The 27,722-nt window shown below is 36.2% G+C and overlaps 1 long non-coding RNA gene across 1 annotated transcript in view; it reads right to left on the bottom strand.

Annotated features, from left to right (window-relative positions):
* Positions 1–24,642, bottom strand: part of LOC140710459 (uncharacterized) — a 38,380-nt gene extending 13,738 nt beyond the window's left edge. Inside the window, exon 1 of the long non-coding RNA XR_012091484.1 lies at positions 24,421–24,642. This is a non-coding gene — a long non-coding RNA (uncharacterized lncRNA). The remainder of the gene's footprint in view (positions 1–24,420) is intronic.
* Between the last annotated feature and the right edge of the window lie 3,080 nt (positions 24,643–27,722).

Here is a 27,722-nt window from a genome sequence, read left to right as displayed (position 1 = left end):
TCTTGTTTCATTCTTCTACAGGTACATATCCAATTTTTCCAGCACCGTTTATTGACAAGACTGCCTTTTCATCGATGTGTGTTCTCGGCACCTTCGTCAAAAATCATGTAGGTGCATGAATTTATTTCTTGGCCCTCTTTCTGTTACATTGGTCTATGTGTCTGGTTTGCTTTTTGTTTATTTTTTCTTGCCAGTTCCACACTTTTTTGTTGTTTCCATAGCCTGTAGAATGCATATATTTTGAAGTCAGGTAGTGTGATGCCTCCAGGTTTGTTGTTTGCTCCAGATTGCTTTGACTATTTAGTCTTTTGTAGTTTCATATGAATTTTAGAAGTTTTTTTTTCTATTTCTGTGAAGAATGTCATTGGTATTTTGATAGGGATTCCATTAAATCTGTAGCTTTTTTGGGGTAGTATGGCCATTTTAACAATATTAATTATTTCAATTCATGAACGTGGGATATTATTCCATTTATTTGTGCCTCTTTAATTTCTTTCATCAGGGTTTTATAGTTTTCACTATAGTGATCTTTCACTTCCTTTGTTAAGTTTATTTCTAGGTATCTTATTTTGAGGAGTAGCTATTGTAAATGAAATGGTTTCATTGATTTCTTTTTTTATATAGCACACTATTAGTGTGTGAAAACAACACTGATTTTTGTATGCTGAGTTTGTATCTATCCTGGAACTTAACTGAATTTGTTTATTATTTCCAACAGTGTTTTCATGGAGTCTCTATAACTTTCTACATATGTAATCATGTTCTCTGCAAACAGGGACAGTTTGACTCTCTACTTCCCAATTTGGATGCCCTCTATTTCTTTATCTTGCTTCATTGCTATGGCTAGGACTTCCAGTACTTTGCTGTATAGAAATAGTGAAATCGTGCAACCTTGTCTTTTTCCTGGTCTTAGAGAAAACCCTTTCATCTTTCCTCATTCAGTATGATGTTGGCTGTGGGTTCATTATTTACAGCCTTTATTGTGGTGAAGTTCATAACTTCTATACCTCATTTGTTGAAAGTTTTTACCTTTAAGAAATGTTAAATTTTGTCATATGCTTTTTCTGCACATGTTGAAAAGATAATATGGGTTTTTATCTTTTTAAATTTATGTTTTTAAGCTTCAGGGTACATGTGCAGGATGTGCAGGTTTGTTACATAAGTAAACATGTGCCATGGTGGTTTGGTGCACCTATTAAGCCATCACCTAGGTATTAAGCCCAGCATGCATTAGCTCTTTTTCCTAATGCTCTCCCTCCTGCCCTCCCCCAAGAGGCCCCAGTATGTGTTGTTCCCCTCCCTGCATCTATATATTCTCATTGTTCAGTTCCCACTTGTAAGTGAGAATATGTGGTGTTTGGCTTTCTGTTCCTGTGTTAGTTGGCTGAAAATAATGGCTTCCAGCTTCACCTATGTCCTTGCAAAGGCCATGTTCTTGTTCCTTTTTATGGTTGCATAGTATTCCATAGTGTATATGTTCCACATTTCTTTTATCCAGTCTATCACTGATGGGCGTTTGGGTTGATTCCTTGTCTTTGCTATTGTGAATAGTGCTGCAGTGAACATATACATGCATGTATCTTTATAGTTGAATGATCTATATTCCTCTGGTTATATACACAGTAATGGGATGGCTGTGTCAAATGGTATTTGTGGTTCTAAATCTTTGAGGAATCGCCACACTGTCTTCCATAATGGTTGAACTAATTTACATTCCCACCAACAGTGTAAAAGTGTTTCTATTTCTTCACAGCCTCACCAGCATCTGTTATTTCTTGACTTTTTAATAATCATCATCTGACTGGCTTGAGATGGTGTCTCATTGTGGTTTTGATTTGCATTTCTCTAATGATCAGTGATGTTGAGATTTTTTTCATATGTTTGTTGCCTGCATGAATGTCTTCTTTTGAGGAGTGTCTGTTCATGTCCTTTACCCCCTTTTTAATGGGGTTGTTTGTTTCTTGTAAATCTATTTAAGTTTCTTATAGATTCTGAATATTAGACCTTTGTCAGATAAATAGATTGCAAACATTTTCTTTCATTCTGTAGGTTGTCTGTTCACTCTGACGATCATTTCTTTTGCTGTGCAGAAGCTCTTTAATTAGATTCCATCTGTCAATTTTTGCTTTTGTTGCAATTGCTTTTGGTGATTGCATCATAAAATATTTGCCCATACCTATGACAGCAAAGACTGCTGTCTGCTTCTTCCTCTGGAAGCTTCATCCCAGATGGACACTGACCTAATGCCAGCTGGAACTCTCCTGTATGAGGTGTCTGGCAACCCCTGTTGGGAGGCTTCACCCAGTCAGGAGGCATGGATCAGGGACACACTTAAGGAAGCAGTCTGTCTCTTAGTGGAGCTGGTGCACTGTTCTGGGGGAAACCCCCTTGTCAGGATCACACAGACTCTTCAGAGCTAGTAGACAGGAAAGATTAAGTCCACTGAACCAGAGACTTTGGCCACCCCTCCCCACAGGTGCTCTGTTCCCGGGAGATGAGAGTTCTGTCTGAAAGCCCCTGGCTAGAGTTGCTGGAATTCCTGTAAGGAGGCCCTGCCGAGTGAGGAGGGATGGATCTGGGTCCCACCTAAGGAAGCAGTCTGGCAACAATTGGCCACAACCACTGTGCTACGCTCTGAGGAATAATACCCAGTCCAAACCTCCCAATCTCTCTAGCACTAGCCAGGGGAAACTGCTGACTAGAGCCACAGTGATGGCGGTCTGGTTTTTGTCTTTTTTTTTTTCTTTTTCTGTTAATGTGGTATGTCACATTTATTGAATTGCATATGCTGAAGCATCCTTTTATCCCTCCAATGAGTCCCACATAATCATTGTGGATAATCTTTTCACTGTGTTGTTGAATGCAGTTTGCCAGTATCATGTCAGGAATTTTTGTATCTATGTTCATCAGGGATGTTGGCTTTTAATTTTTGTTGTTGTGTTATGTCCTGGACTGATTTTGCAATCAGGGGAACGCTGGCCTTGTAAGATGAGTTTGGAGGCATTTCTTCTCCTAACTTTCTGTAATAGTTTGAGGATAATTGGTATTACTTCCTTTTAATTGGTAGAATTCATCAGTGAAACCATCAGATCCCAAGTTTGTTTTTTTTTTTTTTTTTTTTTTTTTTTGATGAAATACTTTATTACTGATTCAATTTCCTCATTCATTATTAGTCTGTTTAGATTTTCTATTTCTTCATATTTTGGTAGGTTGGATCTGTCTGAGAATTTATCAACTTCTCTGTGTTACCAACTTTCTTCATGTGTAGTTGCTCATAATACTTGAACAACAATGGTATAGTTGCTAATAATAGTCTCAAGATTCTTTGTAATTTTTGTGAATTTTGTAATGTCTTCTCTAATTTCTAATTTTATTTATTTGAGTCTTTCCTCTTTTTTAAGTCTTGCTAAAGGTTTGTCAATTTTATCTTTTCAAAAAAAACCTCTTCATTTTATTGCTCTTTTGGATTATTTTTGTCGTCTATATTTCATTTATTTCTTCTCTGAGTTTTATTACTTTCTTCGTTGTACCAATTTTGTGGTAAGTTTGTTCTTTTTTAGTTTCTTGAGGTGTCACATTAGGTTGTTTATTAGAAATCATTCTACGTTTGAAGTAGTCATTTATTTCTAACAATTTTCCTCATAGAACTGCTTTTGCTGTGTCTCATGTTTTGGTGTGATGTGTTTCTATTCTCATTTGTCTCAAAAAACTTTTAAGTTTTCCTCTTAATTTCGCTATTTACCCATTATTTAGGAGCATGTTTTCTAATTTTCATGTATACAGTTTCTGAAACTTTCTTGTTGATTTTGTTTTATCAACATTCTCCCTCTATCGTCAACAATTTATATTTTGGTTATATTAATTAACATATCTATTGTGTGTTCATTTGCCACCAATTGTAGTTATTGTTAATTTGACCTTTATTCTTCATACTAGAGGATTGAAAGCTTTGCATAGCACCATTACAGCACTGGAGTATTCTGAGTTTGATTATAAATTTACCTTTAAATGTAAGTTTTATACAATTACATGTTTTGTGATAGTAATTATTTTCTTTCTACTGTTAGTTGTAGCACTCCCTTAAGCATTTATTGTATGGCCAGTCTTGCAGCAGTGAAGTTCCTCAACTTTTGCTTATCTGAGAAGGTGTTTATTTCGCCTTCTTTGCCGTAAAGCTTTGCTGAATACATTATTTGTGGCTTAGAGGTTTTCTTTCTTTCTTTCTTTCTTTCTTTCTTTCTTTCTTTCTTTCTTTCTTTCCTTTCTTTTCTTTCTTTCTTTCTTGCTTGCTTGCTTGCTTGCTTCTTTCTTTTTCACAGCTCTGAATATATTATGTCATTCTCTCCTGGCCTGCAAGATTTCTGCTGAAAAATCTACTCAGTGTAATGAGGATTCCTTATATGTGACTTGATGCATTTCTCTTGTCACTTTTAGAATTCCCCCTTTATATTTGATGTTTTTATTATAATGTGCTCTGGAGGAATATTTTGAGTTTGAATATAATTGGAGATTTTTGAGCTTCGTGGATCTAGTTGTTCATATCTCTCCCCAGGTTTGGGAAGTTTTCAGCTGTCATTTCATTAAATATGTTTTCTGTGTTAAATATGTTTCTTTTTCTGTCTCTTCTCCCTCTGACATTTCTATAATGCAAATATTTTTTCACTTAATGGTGTCTCATAAGTCCTAAAGAGTTCTCCATTCTTTTTTATTCTTATTTCCTTTTTTCCCCTGTGACTGGGTTATTTCAAAAGACCTGTCTCAAATTCAAAAAATTTCCTCTGCTCAGTCCAGTCTGTTATTGTAGGTTTCAATTGTATTTTTTATTTTATCCATTAACATCTTCAACTCTGAGATTTATGTGTGATTCTTTCTTATTATCTCTGTCTCTTTGTTGAACTTTTCATTCATATCATGAATTGTTTTCCTGATTCTTTCGAATTGCTTGTCAGTACTCTGTTGGATCTTGCTGCGTTTTCTTAGGATTATTATTTTGAATTACTTTTCAGGCACTTGTAAATAACCTTTTCTTTGGGGTCTGTTCATGGAGAATTATTATTCTCCAAAATTATTCCTTTGGAGGTGTCAGGTTTCCTTGCTTTTTCATGTTTCTTGTGTCCCTATGTTGATGTGTGTGCATCTAGTAAAACAGTTAATTTTTTTTTCAATTTTATAGAGTAGCTTCAGTAGGGAGAGAATGCTTTTTCTGTATATGGGTGCTAGAGTATTGGTTAGGTATGGTGGTACATTGGCTTTGGTTTGGGTGGATTCAGTCATATGGCTCTGTACAGTTTCTTCAGCCATAATCCTCATCAGTGATGTCTGTCATTGCTTCAATGGCCTAAGCTATGGGAGTTTGTGATGGTGGTGGCACAATTTTTCAAAGAATTCAAGCACTGGACTGATTGCCAGGCCAGGCATGAGTGTAGCAGGATGGCCGGCTGTCCAACAGGCTCTCTGTGGGGCATATGTAGGCACAACCAGCTGTCTGACTGTACAATTGATTCTTTGGTGAGCAAGGCTGCTGCCACATTGTCTGTCAGGTTGGGCAAGAATCGTGGACCCAGGGGGCTAGCCATCTGTGTGGCAGTTTCTCTGGGGGATGGGACCACCATTGCATTGGCTGTCAGGCTGACGTGGGTGTGTATGAGTGCAATGGGCCAGCAGCTGTGTGGCAGCTTCCCCACTGTGAAGGTGCATATGTGCCCCAGGAGTTTGGGTGCCACTTGGATTTGGGGTCTTGGTTATGCCCTCAAGCCAGGAAGCTGGGGTCATGAGGCTGCAGGTACCCACATGAACATGGTGGAATGATGGCAGGACTTTTGGGATGGAGAGAGTTAGTAGCTACTGGCCTCGAGGGCAGGATACATTCTAGCAGTGAGTCTTTCAATATGGCAGTGTGTCATAGGAGCTTAGGTCATGGGAGTAGGAGATGTAAAATGGGCTCTTACTCTGGGGCAGTGTAGCCACACACACTCCCATCAACTCTCCAAACAGGATTCAGGGCCTGTAAAAACTGGGGGATTCTCCCGTAGCAAGTATTCTTAGCATCTGTGACAGTAATGGGGACCACTGAGGGTCTCCAGCTTAGCTTTTCCTCATAAGAAGTACTCCTTGGCTCAAATCAATCCTAGTGAAGAAAGAATGTGGCAGAAGCAGGATGCTTCACACTCCTTGCTATGGTGCTATCCTGCACTTCCATGTTCTGTGAGGACTGTGCTGCTCCTCTGGTGCTTTTCAGCATGCTTTTTCAGTCACCTACTCAAAATATAGTTGTTTATTCATTGTTTTGTTCCCTTTTTATGGGATGAGCACCAGGCAACTTTTCAGCTATCTTGCTGACATCACTCTTTTAAATGTATATTTAAAGAAAGAAAAAATAAAGGCTGGGAAAAAATGAATTAAGAATTCACTTTAAGAAGCTGGAGAAAAAGGACACAAGAGTAAACAAAGAAAACAGGAAGAAAGTATAAATAAAAGAGCCAAAATGAATAAAGAAAAAAGGTCTAAAAGACACTGTAAGCAAAGAATAAAGATAAATGATAAACTGGAAAACATTTGGAATTCATGTTACAAAAGGCTTATTGGCAATCAGAAAACTGCAAATTAAAACAAAAAAACTAAGGTAGTATTTCACATCTTTCACACTTGACAAAATTTTAAAAGTCTCACAGTAACAAATTTTGATAAGGATATGGGACAATAAGAAATTCACATACCACAATTTAAATTGTACAAACACAATAGAAAGCAATTTGGTGACCTTATAAAGTCAAAAATGCCATTCCCAGAAACTCAACAATTCTACCTTTAGTCAAGTTCTATAGCATATTTCTTGCATATATGTCCAACAGAAATGTGCAAGAATAATCATTGCTTAAGTAGAAGTACAACAGAATTGGAAATAAATGCTTATCAATTTAAGATAAAAATAATGTGTTAGACTTTCACAGTAAATATTACATAGCAGTTAAATTCACTAGTGCTATCAATACAAATATATATTAATACAGATAATTTTCAAAAATGTAATTTTAAGGGAAGAAAGAAAAATATGGAATGTATTTACAATAGGATGTAATTTCCATAAGGTATAAAAATGTGCACCTCATGTTTTATATGTTTAATACAATTAAATATTAAAAGTACAAAATCATGGACAGGAAGGATATAAAACTCCAGAACAGTACTTACTTTATGGGGAAGGGAAAAAGAAAATGGCTTCGAAGGGATATACAGGACCTTCTATTAAATGTGGCACATTTTTCTTTAGGAAATATGGCAAAATGGTAGATTTAAGTAAATCTGGCAGAGGCTTCAGGATATTTGTTTTATTTTTCTCTAGACATATCGTGAGTTATAAATATGTAATAATGAAAATTAATAAAAGAATAAAATGTACTATTTAGAGCATCCTCTAAAGTTATTTTAATAAGAAATCTTCCCTTACTCCTTTGAAAAGAAATTAATAGAGTTTTATCTGATTTGGTCATGAATTTCTAGATCTTGTTAAGTTCATAGTTTTAGAAACAAATATTTGATGTTAACAAATCATATTTTTGTGTGTGCCTTTTTTTTTTTTTTTTTAGAAACGGAGTCTCACTCTGTCACCCAGGCTGGAGTGCAGTGGTGCGATCTCGGCTCACTGCAACCTCCACCTTCCGGGTTCAAGCGATTCTTCTGCCTCAGCCTCCCAAGTAGCTGGGATTATAGGTGCCCGCCACCATGCCCAACGAATTTTTGTATTTTTAGTAGAGATGGGTTTTCACCATATTGGTCAGGCTAGTCTCGAACTCCTGACCTCGTGATCTGCCCACCTCATTCCCCCAAAGTGCTGGGATTACAGGCGTGAGCCACCGTGCCTGGCCACTTTTGTCTTTAAAACAACTTTAAGCAAGTTGCCTTTCCTTCCAGAGAAAAATATTTATAGAAGAATAACAAGAACACACTTAAACACACAAACAGCCTCACACCTACATAAACAAAACATACACATACACACATATGTGAACACATATGCACATGCCTACCCACCTATATACATGTTCATCGACACACATACACATACTCCTAATTTCTCTATAGCAATGTGACATTTACTGTACCTTACTTTACATAAAATTGTATAACTATTGTCCTTTAAAACAACACACAAAAACAAACAAACTTTCTTATCTTAGGTTCAGGAGCGTATGTCCAGGTTTGTCTTTTAGGTAAACTTGTGTCATAGGGGTTTGTTATACAGATTATTTTGTCACCTAACTACCTATCCAGTAGTTACTTTTTCTGATCCTCTCCCTCCTCCCACCCTCCAGTGTCAAGTAGGCCCCGGGGTCTACATGACCTACACGTATAGGTCTACACCTATAAAACATGAGGTGCACATTTTTATACCTTATGGAAATTACATCCTATTGTAAATACATTCCATATTTTTCTTTCTTCCCTTAAAATTACATTTTTGAAAATTATCTGTATTAATATATATTTGTATTGATAGCACTAGTGAATTTAACTGCTATGTAATATTTACTGTGAAAGTCTAACACATTATTTTTGTCTTAAATTGATAAATTTAAGACATTTACAAGTGAGAACATGTGGTATTTGGTTTTCTGTTCCTGTGTCATTTTGCTAAGGATAATGGCCTCCAGCTCCATCCATGTTCCTGAAATGGACATGTTCTCATTCTTTTTTGTTGATGTATACATATCTGAGTTTGATGCTATTTGTGCTGCAGAATCATAGGACAGGGTTGTGATGAGGTATGTCTGTGGCATTGCTGGATCATGTGATCACAGCTAGAACACCATTGGTTTCTTTCACAATTCTACATTCATTTTGCGATTTAATTCACCTCTTAAAGCTGAAAGTTCTGAAGGTCATCTGAGCTGCCAATTTTGTGATAAGTGTTTTTGTCTCCTGACATTTCAATTTACTCACTTTTAGTCATTTCTATAGGCTGCACTCATTTTAGCATTAGCATACACTTCCTTTTCAGGGAGGAAGGAAACAAACTACCCCTAATGATTTATGACTTAGAAGTTTGCACATGCTGTATTGGGAATCAGTTTTAATAATAATCTTCATGATACTATTTCATTTATGGTTCATATATAATATGGCAATAGCTCAATTCCTGTATGTAAACACAATTTGACATTTAACAGAAAATTAAAGTATTGGGAAACGAGCTTTTTCTTTTTAAAAATGGGCCATCTAATAAGATCTATTTGTTGAGCTGATATTGTTTCTAGTGATTAAGTTAAGTTTTAGTGTTGCCTAAAGTGTTTCTCTTGTGGCGAATGATTGAGAAAATAATTATAATGGGCTATGTCTTTGACAGAGTCTATAAACACTGAGATGGCAGCACATGATTAAATTTATGTTCAGATTGTAGAAATCGTTGCTGCTTAAGAAGAGAACAAGCATATTGATCTTCGAGAGTGAAATAAGGCAAGATGAAAGGAATAATTAAATCTGGCGGTATTGGTGTTCCCATCCATAGCAATACAATTATACAAATTGCATCTCCCCTCACCTTGCCCCTCCTTCTTCTCCTCTTTAAGTTTAAACTCAAGACCTCCTAATCAAATGTTGTAAAAAAGATTTTGTTTTTATTTGCCTTGCTAAATCAGCCTGTTTTCAGCAGAAAAAGGCTTTGGCATGATCCCTGAAAAATATTCTCTTGTAATTTCTATTTGAGGTGGAAACATGAAGAATGCTTAAGCCTGTTTTAATCATTTTGCATGACTCCTCTCTGGTCCTGAAACCCTGTGACTAATATAGGTACTTGGGGAGGTAAACAATGAACTCATATAAGCCAGTAAGGTACAATTTAATGCCAAGGCAATCATTGTGACCTACTGTAGAGTGGTAGGGGAACATCTGGGGTTGTGATTCTTCAAGATAAAAATAAAAATAGTAATAATAATAAATCCCTTTGGGTCTAAGCCAAGCTTTGTTTGAGATGAAAAATTCAGAATTCCTCTCTAGTAACCGTCATGTACTAGATTTCACCTAGAATGTCTAGGAATGACTCAGAATATATAAGAAATTCTGGGAGATAAATCCTTTTTTAAAAAAAATCTAGGCTTTCCTTTGATTGGGAAAATGACTCAATTTAGAAGGAATTACCATTCCTTTTAGAGGCAGTGGGTTGGAGGATCCTTCTGTTTGAACACCAGGATCTCCCTTGTAAAGCTGTTCTGCTCGCTAGTCTTTTACTCTGAGAACTACTCACTCTCTTATTTGTCTTGTCAATATTGCAATTTCATGTTTCTTCTGCCTGCTCAGAATTTAATCCAGTTGAATGTCAATCTGCTCCTTTGTATGATACCAGTGTGATGCTAAATTAATGTTCACAGTAACCATGACGCAAGCCTTCATTTTTACCCAGATCTCATACGTTAATGGCACTTTCCATATCCTCATTTCTCTTGCATCTGGAAATTTCTCCATTGGTCCCCTTCATACATCACTATTTGTTCATCACTGTTTCTGGAATATAATCCCTTAATATGCTCCATGAAAAGTAAACTATGGAAAAGTAAATTTGAGAAATACTGCAGTCCAGTCAGTCCCGCACTGTTAAATGTGGTAGCCACTCACTATGCACGGCCGTTGAGTGCTTGAAGTGTGGCTAGTTTGAATTGAGATGTGCTGCAATTTCAAAGCAGACACTGATTTTGAACACTCACAATGCAGAAAAATATAAAATGTCTCAATAATTTTTATATTGACTAAATGCTAAAATGATAACATTTTTGATATACCAGGTTAAGAAAATATTAAAATAAATTTATAATTTTTTTATTTTGCCTTCTGGAAAATGTGGCTCACATTATAAATAACTGAGAAAATCTCCAGAATGGCACCACTGTAGTCACTTTTGGAAATCTACAATATATAATTACATAATAAGAGTTCTGAGGTCTCACAATAATAAACTGTTTAACTTGGTTAAAACCTGTATTTCCTGTATCTCATTGACCATGGGATTTATTTTAACATAAAAACTATACATACTCTCCAACAGCTAGTAGTTTAAATAAACCCACTTCAGAAAACAGTGTTTAAGGCTCAAGGAATGAGAAACCTTGATTCTATTTTTTCTGTGTTGCATGCTTCCTGATTCTCAGTAAGATACAGAGGGCAGGGGTTTGAGAGTCCAAATGCCTGTCTGTTTAGTCCAGATATCACAAATATGCCTGGTATTCCTGATATTAATACAAATTAGTTACTTAGCTTTATTGACAAAAATATCTGTGAAAGTATAAGTGGAATTCAAATTCATAACTGTGCTAATGGCTCTTCTCCACCACGAACATTAACCTTCATTTGGGATTTGGCAGTGTTGAATACATATGTAAATGTAATGATTTGATGGCATAAGAGAATGGAATTTCTATTATAATAGGCACTTAAAACCTTGTCTGTAGTTATCCTGAATCATAGAAGAAGTGAAATAGTCAAGATCATGGTAAAAAGGACTGAAGAAAAAAGTCATAATAATAAAATATTAGTTAATTTTGAAACAATTTTCATATCCCAGCACTTTGCTGAGCACTTTATTAACCCCGTCTCAATTAATTCTTACAATAACTTTATTAGTTAGAGACACATTCTCTCCATTTCACCGACAAGGAAACTGAAGTTTGGAAGAGTTAAGTAACTAGATCAGAGTTTCATAGCCAATAAATTATGGAGCCGTGAACTCGGAGCCTACATCTTAATTGCTGTGACAATTATACGGTACCGTATGCATCTATAAACCTCCTTCCAGGGAAAACCCCCAAGGACTGAAAGGGAGCAAGGTGTGTGTATGTGGCCAGGGGGAGAGAAGGGGGACTTTCAATTTCTTTTTCTCCTTTATAAAAATCTAGGCAATATTACCACAAATATGCCTTCATGTTGGTTAGGAGAGGGCAAAAAAATATTTATTTGTAACCCTTAGACTTTTTTTTCCTAGAACCTCCCCATTAATATTAAACAGTCTTTATCTACACAGGCTACATTTTCCCCAGACAGACCAGTCTTCCTGTACATTAGATGAGAAAAATGGCTGATTTCTCAAAACTTGCAGTACAGTGACTATGCCTTGTCTTCTCTCGCCGTATTGCTTTGACAAGTGCTACTCTCTCAGCTGAGAATGTCTTCTTTTTTAATCTTTCTTTGCTTCTTTTTTTATCTCCTTACTCAAACTGTTTCCACAAATCCCATCCCAAATGTCACTGCCTCCAGGGACCTTTTCCTAAATCAAATCATCCTCTACTCCAAGTTGGCTTAGATGAGCCACCATCACCACAATGGGTATCTTTAACCTGATGTATTTTGCCCTATGAAAAAAAACCCTATCATACTATTTTGAAATGTAATAGTAAGATGGGCCTAGTAGTGGGTATTTGTCACCTGGACCTAAGCTCTCTTTTAATGCTTAAGAAATGCTTTTCACTTAGTCACTTGTAAGAGTAGGTAAAAAGTAGAGCTTACTTCTTTATGATACAGTACAGTACAGTTCAGTGGAAGATTTGGATGTGCCCAGACAGAGTGGTAAGCCTCAACAGAGAATTTCAAATAAGGTCTGCAAGGTTTGAGAGGGAAGTCATGCCCACTGGAAAAAGTTACAAGACTTTGTTAGAGTCAGCTCTTCCCCTTGGAACTAAACATATAATTGTGGGTTAATTGATGAGTTTATGTACTGGGCAAGTCACTGCAAACTAGGTTTCATCTATACATTAGCCAGAAAGTCAGGGATGCCCTGAATCACTCCATCATCATATGAAAGCAGTACAAAGAAGGCCTGGATTAGGCAAGTCCTGAAAGCATAATTATTTTGCATGAGCAGAAAGCTTTTAACCCAGTGCAACTGACGTTAACCAAACCTCCTTCAGCTCCTACCTGTTGGTTATTCCCTAGATTAGTTGATTGAGAAAAAAAAACATTCCAACTGAATTTACACAACAGGTTAGGTTCTCCAGAAGTAGATGCTGAGATGGAGTCTGGAATGCAGAATGTTTGTTAGGAATCAACACCTGCTAAAGGGAGAGATGAAAAGCAGGATTGAGCACAGGAAGAAGTCAAACAGTGATAGAAGATAAACAAAACTTGGTCAACCCCATGGAGAACTTAAAAGCATATTCATCACGATTACCCTGCTTTGGGCCCAAATAACGAGGCCTTTATATTTCTACTTCAATCAGTCATTGAACATGGGCTTCCCTAGAGAAAGTTCTGTCCTTGGACAAGATGACTCTTGCACTTGAGGCAAACCCTGAAGGAAGTGACAACTGAAGCCTCTCAGATGATAGATGAGGCAACTGATTTTTTTCTTAAAAGAGGAAATAAATCCTTCTGATGAGGCAGAACTTTGGATAGTATATCTGATTGTTCACTATTCCTTGAAGGAATTAAGGCCTCAGTGAAGACTCTGCATCCTGAGATAACAAAATTGGAAGACTAATGTCAAATTGGCTTAGTGGAGCATGGATGGACCTCTTGGAATGGGCTAAAAAATGGAAGAAACTTGGTTCGGATATGACTGTTCATCAGAAGGCCTTCTTGGTGGGGAACGCTTTCAATAATCAGCATCACTCTCCTTGTGAATGTTGAGCAGCCTCTTTCCATAATCTCTTTTACCCCTAATCAATAGGCTCAGAAACAAAGCAGACTTGGTGTCAAGGATAAAAGAGATGTCGGAGCCTAACATTATAGACCTCACCTCCCCAAGGCTGACCTGTTTACTTCCACTGATAAGTAATCAGTCAGTGAGTAGCAGAAACCAATGTTGAGTGACCTCCCTTACGCTCCCCCTTCAATATGGAATACTGTCTAAGAGGAGCTAGTCATTTACTGAATTTCAGTTACGCTGGATCCTTGATGTGGAAGGGATGGAAACTGGCTATTTGGTGACTGTTTTGTTTTCTCTGCACACCATACTAAAAAGCCATATCACCAAGTGAAGAATCACAGAATGCCCTATTAAACATGTGGTATATCACAAACATTGCTTCTAACCAAGGAACACTCACTTTATGGGAAATGAGGTAAAGACAGTGACTTAGAACTGCATTCTCTAAAAGAAGCTGGACATGGAAAACAGTGGCATGGCCTATTAAAAGACTCAGGCACTATACCAGCAGTAAATTCTCTGAATGATTACCTGATATATAATGCTATTTCTCCCATCACCAGAATATATGGGTCTTGGAACCAGAAGTTGGAAGTGGGAGAGGCCCCTCTTACTATTAGATCCAGTGAGCTAATGATTTACTTAAAAATTTTGCTTACCTTGCCCTGTGACTTTGGCTAAAGTTTTCAATTCTCAAAGACAAAATGCTCCTTTCCATCATGGGTCTCTTATCTTGGCTAACTATAAACAGGAAATAGGTTGCTGCTACAAAATGGAAAAGAGAGGAGAATGAATAGGACATATAAAATCCCCATAATTTTTTTTCTAGTGGTAAAATGTAATGGAAGACAACAGTAAATCTATATAAGCAATACCACAAGGCATTTGGATACTTTAGTGATAACAGCTTGGTCAGAGAACCCCAACCAACAGAAGAAGTGGCTGAAAGCAAACGGAATGGTGATAAAAGAAGGAAATCGTGGCAATTAATTATTGCCTCTAGACCAACTTCAGAAATGAAGACTACAGCTCTTATTCATATTTGTTTCTTGCTCTGTGTTGTATATAATTAGAAATTTTAAGTTACTTTATTTTTCTCTCTCCCTTTCCCCTCTGTCTTATACAGTGTCCTAGGTGGTAGTAAACTTTCCAGTTTAGTCCATAATATCTGGACTTGTGACAGAACTAAAGGAGAATGAACATCAGCCAGTGATCTTCGCTTGTTGCTAGAAGCAAAAATTGTGAATTTTACTTCTGGAAAGAGAGTAATAGGCTTTATGGCTGTAGGAGAGATTTTTGCATCATTTTGCTGAAAGCACTTTTTTAAAAGTCCAAGTGTTTTTACTGTAACAGATTGACATGTTCCTGGAAACCTCATGTCCTGAAAAATCATTTTCAAATAAATATAGGGCTTATTAGAAATAATAGTTTGCAACAAACACTCAAAATCTATGCCATTTGTAACCAAAGCAATAACAATCCAAATAAGTATTCCAGTCCAATTTAAAAGGAAAGATATTGTAATTCTTAACATTTTTAACTAGAGGAAACCTTGTACTGTTTTAAGGAAGTTATATATAAAAAAGGATCAGGTTTGCTAACTTATGAAGGCATGGCCAAAATGCACAAACGCTGAGCAAAACCATTCCATAAGCACTTTTTGAGAAGAGCACATGTCCAGAATGAAAGAGGAGGGAGTAATGTGAATGAACACCATGTATAATTATTATATTATGCTCCCCCACAGCCTTCTGTGTTCAACTGTGTGAGCATTCACTCACTGTTACTTGATGGCACAAAAGATTTGTATGGTGAGAAAAATCATAAATAGATCAATGAAACTTTTGTACTGACATCATTCCCATATCAACCAATCGTGTAAGCTTATTTCTTTGTAGACATACATGTTATCAAAGCAGTATGTGTAAGTAAGGAAAGAAGAGTGCACACTGATTTGGAATAACCAGAATCAGTGATGTATTGGATATTTGTCACTGTGATGGTCACGTAGCCCAATACCATTTTTAAGTTTGGAGAACTGTACAGAAGCTGAAATTTCATATTTTAGCTGAAAATTTCATCTTCTGTAAAATTTCATTTCCCTAGCTTCTCTTGGACCTAGAGCAAGGCACTCACCTAGGCTCACCAGCAAACAGACCCACACTGACTTTTAAAGCAAGACTCCCAAGGCAAGAAAGCAGAAATGGGGAGGAACTCTTTACGATGATGTCAGCAGTTGCAGCAAGATCAGGTTGCTTAGGGCAGCAGAGATAGAGGTCAAAGTAGCAGTCTCCAGTGCCCAATACCAGATGTATCTCCAGGACAAGACACAGGGTCTAGTGCTTGTGTTCACCACACTGATGTTCTTGCTGCTTCTACAGCGATGTCATTTTGGACTTGTTTTTCACTGTTTTGACCTGAGTCTGATTCTTTTGTTATTTGGTAGATTATTTGAGTTACTTCATGTCCTCTAGTAAATTTTTTCCCACTTAACTTGGACAGCATAGCTTTTGCAGCTTGCAACTAAGAGCTTTGACTGTCACAGTCATCTGGACTCTGAAGGATTTTAGAGGAAGGGTTGTGCCTCTTATCACAAGAGTGCATACTGTTGTGCCTGGAAGGTAGAAACCACTCAATATATGCTTGTCTCATAAATGAATGAATAGATGATGTTGATATGAGAAATATATTTGCCATAAAACCAATGAGATTCAGTAATTAAAATAATAACTAATACATCAGACTTGGAATAGCATTAAGATACTAATATAATCCTAATAATAGGTATTCTAATAATTGTTTATAAATATTTCTACAAATAGGAAACCTTTGCACAAACAACATAAAGTATTGTTTTATCTTAGATAACCATTTGATGTTAGAAAATGAATTTTAATACATTATAAAAAAATAAAACTTACTACCTGTTTGGTTATTTCTTTTTTCTGCCTGACGCTAAGATGTTTGTCATAGTTACCTTCATTATGGTTTGAACTCCCCCATATATTCTGCTGCCACTTTTGGAAGTTTTTAGTAATTTATCAAACTTTAACCCCTATCAACTAAAGAATAGTGACTCCCTCATAACTGCATAACCTTAGCATTCCATGGAAAACTTATATGGACTCTAATGCTCTTAACCCTTGAAACTTATTTCTCATATTCTCATTTCTCTGGGTAAAACATCTAAAAAAATAAGAGAGTTCAGCCAGGCACGGTGGCTCACACCTGTCATTTCAGCACTTTGGGAGTCCAAGGCAGGTGGATCACTTGAAGTCAGGAGTTTGAAAACAGCCTGACTAACATGATGAAACCCTGTCTCTATTAAAAATACAAAATGAGCCAGACGTGGTGGTACATGCCTGTAAACCCAGCTACTTGGGAGGCTGAGACAGGAGAATTGCTGGAACCTGGAAGGCAGAGGTTGCAGTGAGCTGAGCTCGTGCCATTGCACTCTAGCCTGGGCAACAAGAGTGAACTCCGTCTCAGTAAATGGTTAATAAATAAGTTCATGATTGTAACAGAGAGCAAGACGAATTGGTGAGATTACAGGTTATTGAGGGTTGACATTTACGTGCAGAATTTCCTTATATTTTAATTTTGATGATTGAAAAGCAGATTGTATCTAATCTCAGATGGCTCCTGCAGTCTTCCTTCAGTATTCCAGCTGGACAAGTTTGGACAAGCATTAAGAAATCAGTATCTCAAATCTCAAACAGAAATGGTAAGGTAAGAAGACAGGTTAGGGAGGAATATGAAAGAAGTTGGGCTACAAGGGTACATGCTGAGCTGCTCTTAAGCTGCTCTTTTGTACTCTAGCAGATAGCAGATGCCTATATGCTCCCGAATTAGCTCTTTGTTTCACACATCACAAAAAGGAAGATGCTATTATTGTCATTTTAATCTTGACAGCAGATAAAAGGGAAGATTGTATATAAGCAACACACTTTTCTGTAAGCTTTTTTTTTTCCCTCAAAAAGGTAAAGGGAGAAAATATATGCATAAATACAATATATTCATTTTGGAACTGGATAAAAAAAATCAGTGGACATCACTTTGTTCCTACCAGTGTAGGTTGGAAGGTGCTTTAGTTAAGTAATCTCCCAGGCTTCATTCTACATGTAAATGTCTTAGATTGCTATCCATCCATGAAAAATAGAGAAATGAAAGAAAGAAAAGACCTACTGTCTCCACACATGGCTGACAGTCAATTTTCTACTATATTTTTCATTTTAAAATGTGCATGTTGAGATAGTTTCCAATGCATTTCTGGAAGAGCTGTTACATTTGATCAGGTTCCATGCTGGCAAACTGCATTTTGGAGCCACCAAGGATCTCTCAATACTTTACCATCAGCTGACTAAATTGGTCTCTATTTCTATGGTTTTATACTTGAACTGATGGACATATGATCTCACACTAGTGAAGTCTAGGAGTCATTATAGACTCTGAGCAATAGCATAGGGTTCATACAAAGAGTGAAATGGGTACAAGGGCCCACTTAAGCTGACACTTATACTATAAAGGTCTTCCCAGGACTTTGGTTGGTTCCTCAGATTTGGAAATATCTGAAGGAGGCAAACTGGCTTGAAATTCTTCCTAGATATCCAAGACTACTTGGGACCAAATGCTTTTATTCTATATGCAGTAAGCTAGACACCAAGGGACACCCCAAAGAAGCACAGGTTCAGTAGCACAGGTTTGTCTGAGTGGCAGACAAAATAACTCAGAGAACTTTAGAGGACATACTGGTCTGGCTGAAGCAGAGGAGGAGAGCCTTTTTTACTCTGTCATTGTTCCATCCAGATGCTCTAGAATCCCTTTTACCCATTCTGTGTATCCAACGCAAAGGTCGTGTGTGCTTTAATTTTAATGCTTTTCACCTGCAACTGTCTTCAATGGCCTGACCTTAGACAACTAAAACAGCTTTGCCTACAGTGCGAAGAATCAAAAATATGCAGTAATTTGCACTGCCAATACCTTCCTACTGGGAGAAGCTAACAGTCAATGATTGACTCATGGGAGTTTAAAAGCTCAGCCTCCTTTGAAGACAAGACAAATTTGAGGTATAATTTACACTCCAGAGCTCCCCACAGGATCAAGTGAGGTCCGGAACTCTTGTTTGCCCTCTTCCTCTTCCCTCTACTGCTTCCCCGCTTTCTTACCAGTTTTCCTGAGAACACTTCTTAGCAAATCATGTGCTTAGGAATCCTTGTCTTAAGGCTTGCTTCTGGAGAATCTGACATAATGCACCTTATTAAGGAGTTGGGACTTGCTCTGGAGCCTGAATAAGTGATAGGATTGGATTTGGAAGTGAGAAGGGAGAACAGCTCTATTCCTGAGAAGGTAGAATGAACAACATAAGAAAAGGAACAAAAAGGTTTCAGTCCAAACTGGTGTGGTGTACTAGAGTACAGTGAAGAGAACATTATGGCTGGATTAAAATTGGGTGGTTGTGAAGTCTGGTCTTTTAGTGTAGCCATCATGCAATATTTTGAGTATTTTACCCCATGGGTAATTTTTCACTCTTCTCCCACTCTCTCCCCTCTGGAGTCTCCATTTTCATTTTTATATCCATGTGTACCCATTGTTTAGTTTCCACTTATAAGTGAGAACATGTGGGGTGTGACTTTCTGAGTTATTAAGATAATGACCTCCATTTCCATCCATGTTGCTACATAAATCTTCCATTCTTTTTTATGGTTGTATAGTATTCTACGTTGTATATGTACCACAATTTCTTTTTATCCAGTTCTCCATTGATGAACACTTAAGTTGATTACATATCTTTGCTACTGTAAATAGTGCTGCAACAAACATATGAGTACAGGTATCTTTTTGAGAGAATAATTTCTTTGCCTTTGGGTATATAGTACTGGAGATTGCTGGATTAAATAGTAATTCTATTTTTAGTTCTTTTAAAAACCTTTGTACTGTTTTCCATAAAGGTTGTGCCAATTTATATTCTCATCAACATTGTATAAGTGTTCTCTTATCTCTGCAAACTCACCAATATCTGTTGTTTTCTGACTTTTTAATAACTGTCATTCTGACTGGTGTGAGATGGCATCTCACTGTAGTTTTAATTTGCATTTCTCTGATGATTAGTGATGTTGAGCATTTTTTATGTTTGTTGGCTGCCTGTATGTCAACTTTTGAGAAATGTCTGTCCATGTCCTTTGCCCACTTTTTGAGGGAATTGTTTGATGCCTTTTAGATTCTGGATATTAGCCCTTTTTCAGAGCATAGTTTGCAGATATTTTTCTCATTCTATAAATTGTCTGTTTACTTTGTTGATTGTTTCTTTTCCTGTGCAGAAGCTTTTTAGTTTAATTAAGTCCCATTTGTCTACTTTATTTTTGTTATATTTGCTTTTGAGGACTTGGTCATAAATTATTTGCTTAGGCCAGTGTCCAGAAGCATAAAACTCATGATTTAATCTGTTTTACTTTCTTCCAGAAAACCTGGGAGTCAAAATTCTAAGTACTCATCTCAAGTTGTAAAGATGTACAAAATTAATCATATTAGGAGACATAGATGAGAGAATTTCTCTTTGGGCCTTACTGCAGCCTAGAGAAGAGATTACTCTACAGTCAAGGGGCATGGTCAAATTAAAGTTTGCTACATTTTTTTTGTCTTACACATAACTGGAAGTGAATGCTAAAAAGAAAATAAATATTATTTTAAAATAAAATTACTGTTTATTCTTTAGCAAGGCAAGCAAGTACCTTCCTAAGTCTAGCCCCATGCTACATTTTAAACCTTTCTGTTTAACTACTCTTCTCTGTGCACATAATTGGTTCATCCTTAACTGAGCCCCTTGTCAGTATTTGAACATACCTTACTACTCACACACTCATGCTGCTCCTCAAAATGTCCTTCTATCCCTTCTCTGCCTGACACACTTCTGTTACATTTTTCAATACCCAGCTCAAATGTCACATTTTCTACCTTATCCTACCCTTTCAAGTAGTTTTATTTCCATCTATCTTTATGGGGTTTTGTTTTCTTTTTTAGAAATAGGGTCTCACTGTGGTGCCTAGGCTGGAGTGCAGTGGTGTGATCTTGGCTCAATGCAGGCTAGAGCTCCTGGGATCAAGCAATCTTCCCACCTCAGTATCCCAAGTACCTGGGACCACAGGCACACACCACCATGCTCCACTAATTTTTGTATTTTTTGTAGAGCTGAGGCCTCACTTCATTGCCCATGCTAGTTTTTGTGTTTTATTAGCACTTGGCATATTCTTTAATATAACACTTACATTACCTTTAAAAGTTAACAAGTCCCTAGGATTCTAGAAAAAATGTACTTATTTTTGTTTTGTTTCTCCTCCCTATTGTAGTGCCTGGTATACTGCTACAACTCCATAGGTATCTGTGGGTTTCGAAATGAATTGTATAAATTTGGATTAATAAAGTGAGGCCAAATTACAAAAGTTCTTGGACAGTAAACTAATCTGAATTATAGCCCGAAAATATGGTGAAACACTTAGGATTAAGAGAATGAGAAAATGTGCTGAATATTTGGGGAGAGCAATAAAGCCATCATAGTCTGCTCCCTGTCTTCAGCCTCCCCTAACACACAACTAGATCTAAACAGTGATGGTGTAGTGTGTTGGTAACAGGATTAGCCAGAGGAGTGGTTGTGCAAACTGGTCAATACAATCCTGATTAAGCATTTGTTATTTCATATATTTACTAACATATTTGAGAAGTGGTTTCCTGAAAGCAGAATGGTTAAGAACAAGGAGTTTTAATCTGAGAGATTTAGGGTGAAATATAGACATTGCCAGTTACAACTGTGTGACTTTGGGCAAGTTATTTTCATTGGTGAAATAAAGATAAAGGCACTGACCTCATATGGCTGTTGCAAAGAACAGCACTTTGCCTCCAATACTAGGTGCTATAAGTCACAATATGATTGGGGCTTTCTCTGACAAGTACACTCCATTTTATCAGGGGGATTCCTCCAGGATACCCCATTCAAAATGTGCCAGCATTAGCTTATTCCATATGCAGTTAAAAATGGGAATTCCAGATTGAGGGATAAACCACGGAGGCATAAAATACATGGCATGCTCAAACAACAAGCATCATGACTCCATCTACTCCTACACCTCCACATCCCTTCCCATAGATTGAGGCAGCAGCTAATCTAGGCCTAAACTCCTCAAACCTCACTCTCCCCTCGAAATACTATGGGATTTCTGGGTCTCACTGAACTATGAGAATATCCCCAAGTCACTAACTTGTTTTCAAGTGTTTTCTGCTAATGTACAGCAATATGGTAAAGTGGTTCTCCTACTTATTTCTGATCAGAAATTTTACCTGGGATCATGGAGATCCACACCCTCGATTTCTTCAACTCTTCTTCAGCCAGCCCATTCTACATTACAAGGATTGTATCCATCCCTGCTGTAGAGGCTAACTTCACCTTGTAGGTTCTCCATCTGGAATTTCTAACTTCCCATTGCACAACGCACATCATGCACAAGTATTAATGATACATGACTGACCCCTCGGATAGAATATTTTTACCTATTCTATGCTACCCTTAATGTAGGATTCATAACATTTTATTCATACAAAAGAAATGTCTACCATACTTAATGAGAAATACATATGTTATTCAAAATCCGTAGGGATCATAGGGGCATATATGAAATGATTGTACTGTAACACATGTGTAGCACTTCACTCAAAAATTAATCACTAGTAGTTCAATCTTTATGCCCAAGATTCCTCACTTTCCACTACCAGCACTTACTCTGTCTCCTAACAATAGCTTCATCAGCTCCCCTGACCACAGTCCTATGCACCTTTCTTCCTTCCTGGCTTCTCTGTAGCATTTGCTATTTATTACTCATGTGTTTCTTTCCTTCAAACAGGCATCCTGAAACCCTCATTTAATAAAATATTTAAGTTTGTAAAAGATCCTCCAGTTACCAAGATCCACCTGCCTCAGAAAACAGACAAGGATTTGTAAATGGCACTTTTTTGAATTAACATTATTGTTTTCTGATCACACAAAAACAGATAAATAATCATGTAGGGATATTAATGGGTAAGCTGTCAAGAAGTTCAGGGACTCTATGTCAACAAGCCCCTGAGGTGTTTTTAGTCTGTTTGAATTTACTCAATTTCTCCAACTTTCTGAAAATTTTCCAAACTGATTTGGCCATTTCCACCTATAAGTAGTTTTGTAACATGAATGGCAATATGCCTAAAACTGAATTTACCTTGTTTACCCAACTTGCTCTCCTGATCAATTCCCATTTTTAACACTTCTATTTTTCCTTAGTAGTTCATGTTTGAAAGCTAAAAACAATCCTTAGCATACTTCTATACTTTTTCATATCCAGTATGACATTGGTTAATTCTTTTTCCTAAATGCCTCTCAATGTGAAGTCCTTTCCATAGTCGCTGCTAACCTATTCAAAACCCTCCATACCTTCTGCCTGAGTACTATAAACTCTGAGTCTACCATCTTGCAATTCTTCCTGCCCATCGATAGATGATTCTTAATATCATTTCCCTTTTGAAAAATCTCCAATGGCTCCCATTGCTTAATTGTTGAATTAGTAAGAGTTAGTATCATTAATTATTGTTTAATGACTGATTCAAACGAGCAAGAAAAATGATATTGGAAGTGGGTTTGGCCTATCACAGGAATGTTGAGGTATCAATATGTTGTACACATAATTAATCATCTTCTAGAAGTACTTGGCCAAACAAGAAGAAAAATGAGAAAAAAGGAGGAGAAGAGGAGGAGGAAAGAGAAGAAAAAAGAATGAAAAGATAGGGGAGAAGAGGACGGGAAGGATGGGGAGAGAAGAGATGAAAGAAAGAAACTCATCTAAGGCTATTATATAATTGCCTCTTTCCAGATTGCTTACTTCCTTTGAACATCTTGATTTCTCTTTTTGTGTAAGTCCAATTTTTAAGAAAAACCAAGTTCGTTCTAAGTAAAAACAAAAAAAGTAAAATTTATAAACTAAAGAAAAAACAAATCACTTGACTTGACTTTAATGCTTTCCTGGAAAATATTAAACTAAAATAGCTCTCTCTATTCCAATTTTCCAATTTAGAAACAGGAAATAGAAAAATATTTTGTGGCTTTCTCTCATAAAAGACAGAACATTCTGTATATTTGAACCCTGCATGGCTCAGATGTGGTGCTTAACATGTTTTTTTTCTTTTTTTAAGATTTGTTTCTGTTACCTTTGCTTATGTGTTGATTAGTATGTCAAAGAGAATATCAAGACTGATGAATGGTAGTCTGTACTTAAGGCATCTTATTGGTGCAAGAAATAGAAAGTAAACAACTTTAAAAGTGAAAAGCAAGCTTTCTCTACTAATCTGTGTTTTTAGGAGTGAATGCAGAAGCATGATTGAGAATGAAATTAATGGTCAGAATATTCTTAAACCAAAAATAATTTTGTTTTAAAGAATAAAAGTAATAACTGCTGCTGGTTTTAATATTGAGCTTGGCTCTTTAAGTCGCCCAGTAAGAAATCCATTGGGATGTAGATCCTAATGTGAAGGAGTTGAGTTAAGGTCATTTAATTAAATTTAAAGATTTTCCTACCCATGGGAAAGGGCATAATTAGCTGTTTTCTAACACATTTGACCTGAAGATGCTTGAATCAGCACATAATTGAATGTATTAATAGAAGTAGCAAATTCTAATTATGAGACTTAGTTGTTGGGGTAGTAGAAAAAAGAAGTTATTCATTATTTATTCGAGAGAGTTCAAACAAGTGTAGAAGAGGGGGAGGAAAAGAGGCACTTACCAACTGTCTCAGGTCCACAATCGTGCAGCCTCACATGGTGGCTCTTAGGAGAATCGGGCAGCTGAAGATATGAGTCATTTTGTTATTCCCACGAAAGATCTCAATCTGCATGCCAGATAAATTACCACTAAAAATAGAGTGAAGCACTCACAGCAGTAAAATGTACCAGCTGGACTGATGCCTGCATCACAGATTAACTCTGATATATTGGGCTTTGGTATGTTGCTGTGATGTTTCTGAGGGCACATATATGCAAATCTACACACTAACAAGCTGTTCTCAAATGGAGTTCCACTGAGTAAGTACTTGGGTTGTGTGGTGCTTTTGCAAGTTTGAGTAAGACATGGCTTCTTTTTAAAGGAAAACAAGTCTCATGAACTCTCACTCCAAAATTATTTTAATATGTTAAATACTTACACATGTAAAAACTACGAACTTAAACATAAATTCTTATACTTATCAGCTCTTATACAATTAAAACAACAAAGCAATTTATAAAATAAACAATGAACCAGTAAAATTCAAATCAAAAAATTTGTGTGACCAATGATACTATTTTGTTGATCTCCACTCAAAACCCAAGATATGATATTGGCTACTATGGCAGAGATTCTGCTGAGTTTATCATGCCCAACCCATTGTGTGCCTTGTGGTGACTCAATTCTCAATCACTCTTTTATATTTGAACTAATGCAAAACTGACCCTTTTATTATATGCCATGAGGGCATTTGGCTTTCATTTGCATTAACATGACATTTAAATATTAAGCAATCCTTTTTTTCTTATTACTCCTAGATAATTAATGTAGTATTACTAATCAAAATAAACTAAAACAAACTCAGATGCTGAGTACACTGTATAGTATATTATTTTGCTTTCTTAGCAGATATAGAAACTACTATTGTTTTCTTCTCATTCATACATGCATTCATTCACTCAACAAAAAAGGGTGTTTTCTATGTATTAACTATCGCAAATAATGATCATGATTATGATCAATGCTGCACAATCCCTGGTCAGGGAAAATTTTTAAAACTTTAAACGTTCAGCTATAAATTATATATCCAAAAAGCTACAATTTGTGGCTATGTTAATAGGGTTAAGAAAGTACGAATGTAGCAGAGCACATCTCATTGGACTGGGAAGTGAAGCCCAATTTAAAAATAATTACAACAAAAGTAATGATGATTCTTATTACATTTCACACATACTCTTGAGTGCCTGATAGGTGCAAATCATTGGTTGGGTGTTATCTTATTGAATCTTCACAACAAACTAATGAGATAGTTATTATTTTCATCATTATATAGATAAGGCAATTGAGATGCAAAGGCATGCAATTAGTAATAGAGCTAAAACTGTAATGCAAGCAGAATAGCTCCAAAATATGAGTGTTTAATTACACTTATACATCAAAGAGTTGGTATTTGAACTGAATACTTTATAATTAACAAATAGGAATTGAGCACGTACAATATAATAAATTATATCCCACATACATTTATATGTTATAAAACTATTAATACATATTATAAATTTAATAATACTGTGGTTAATTGTATGTGATAGTTGTAACTTGGCAATGCAGGCCTGGACTTTAATCCTTATGGTAAAATTGGAAATGGAAGAAGGATGAAATATTCCTATGTATTTTATTTTATTTATGTAGTTATTTGTGCCATTTAATAATCAATGCCACTTTGAAAAAATTATTTTTTAATATTTCTTCTACTTCCCCTTGTAACCCTGTTAATTGGGAAATATGAAAACTTCTTAAGAAAAAATGTATTTCTGCTCCCAGATCAAATGGTGTTTTATTTAAAAGAACAGCACAAAATATATCATTGTGTCTATCACTTCCTTCCACACTACTAGACTTTGGACTACTACGAAGAATTTGCTGGCACCCCGGAGGATCAGCACTGGCCGTACTCCTTGAAGGCCATATATAAGTACAGTGTCTGAGTAAATTTGGTGGACTTTCTTATACAGTAACTAGGGGCTATAATTTAACTGATGCTTGATTTTGATATAAACTCTGTAATCTAAAAGAATAACACACACATATATATACACACACACATATATATATCTATATATACACACATACATCTATCCTGAGCTTGCCGAAATTCAATTTACCAACACACACATATAATAAACGAGCCAGTAAAATTCAAATTAACAAATTTGTGTGATAGATACTATTTTGTTGATCTCCACTCAAAACCCAGATATGATATACATATATATGTCGATTTCAACTTAACACGCATACACGTATATACATACGTATCTATGTATATATACATGCATATACATATATACATGTACATACAAGTATATATATGTACATATATACATGTGTATATACACATATATATGTGTGTTGGTAAGTTGAAATTGAAACGTGTGTATATGTTGGTATGTTGAAATTTACATATATCTGGGTTTTGAGTGCAGATCAACAAAATAGAGCTAAAACTGTAATATACAGATATTATGTATATGTATATATTATGCATGTATATGTATATACATAATATATGTATATATACATAGGTACTATATATACATATATGTACATGTATATACATGTACTACATATATATAGTACCTATGTATATATACATATATGTATGTATATACATATACATGCATATATATATATATATCAGTCAAGTTGGTTCTTTGGTGTCTCACAGATTCCCAAGATCACTGTTTCACAAAATTTGATCTAACATTGATGGATGATGTGCCTTCATTTTATCTATTGGCCTATAACAAAGAATGTAAAAGTGCGTTATTTCACATGGAAGTTAATATAGGTGTAATGAGGTTTTATAATATAGTTGGCATTCTAATAACAAAACTTCATCATATTCTTTTAACTTTTAGGTTCAGGGGTACATGGGCAGGTTTGTTAAATAGGTAAATTGCATGTCACAGGGGTTTGGTGTACAGATTATTTTATCATCCAGGTAATAAGCATAGTACCTGCTAAGTAGTTTGTCAATGCTTTCCTCCTCCCACTGTCCACTCTCAAGTAGGTCCCAGTCTCTATTTCTGTCTTTGTGTCAATGTGTTCTCAATGTTTAGCTCCCACTAATAAATATGAACATGTGGTATTTGGTTTTCTGTTCCAGTGCTAATTCACTTGGGGTACTAGCCTCTAGCCGCATCCATGTTGCAGCAAAGAAAATGATATTGTACTTTCTTATGCCCACATGGTATTCCATGATGTATATATACCACTTTTTTTTATCCAGTCTACCACTGATGAACATGTAGATTGATTCCA

This window comes from Chlorocebus sabaeus, chromosome 26 (genome assembly GCF_047675955.1).
Source record: "Chlorocebus sabaeus isolate Y175 chromosome 26, mChlSab1.0.hap1, whole genome shotgun sequence".
In the NCBI taxonomy this organism is placed as follows: domain Eukaryota; kingdom Metazoa; phylum Chordata; class Mammalia; order Primates; family Cercopithecidae; genus Chlorocebus; species Chlorocebus sabaeus.
The sequence above is the reverse complement of the archived record's forward strand: the minus strand, read 5'-3'. Positions and strand labels throughout refer to the sequence as shown.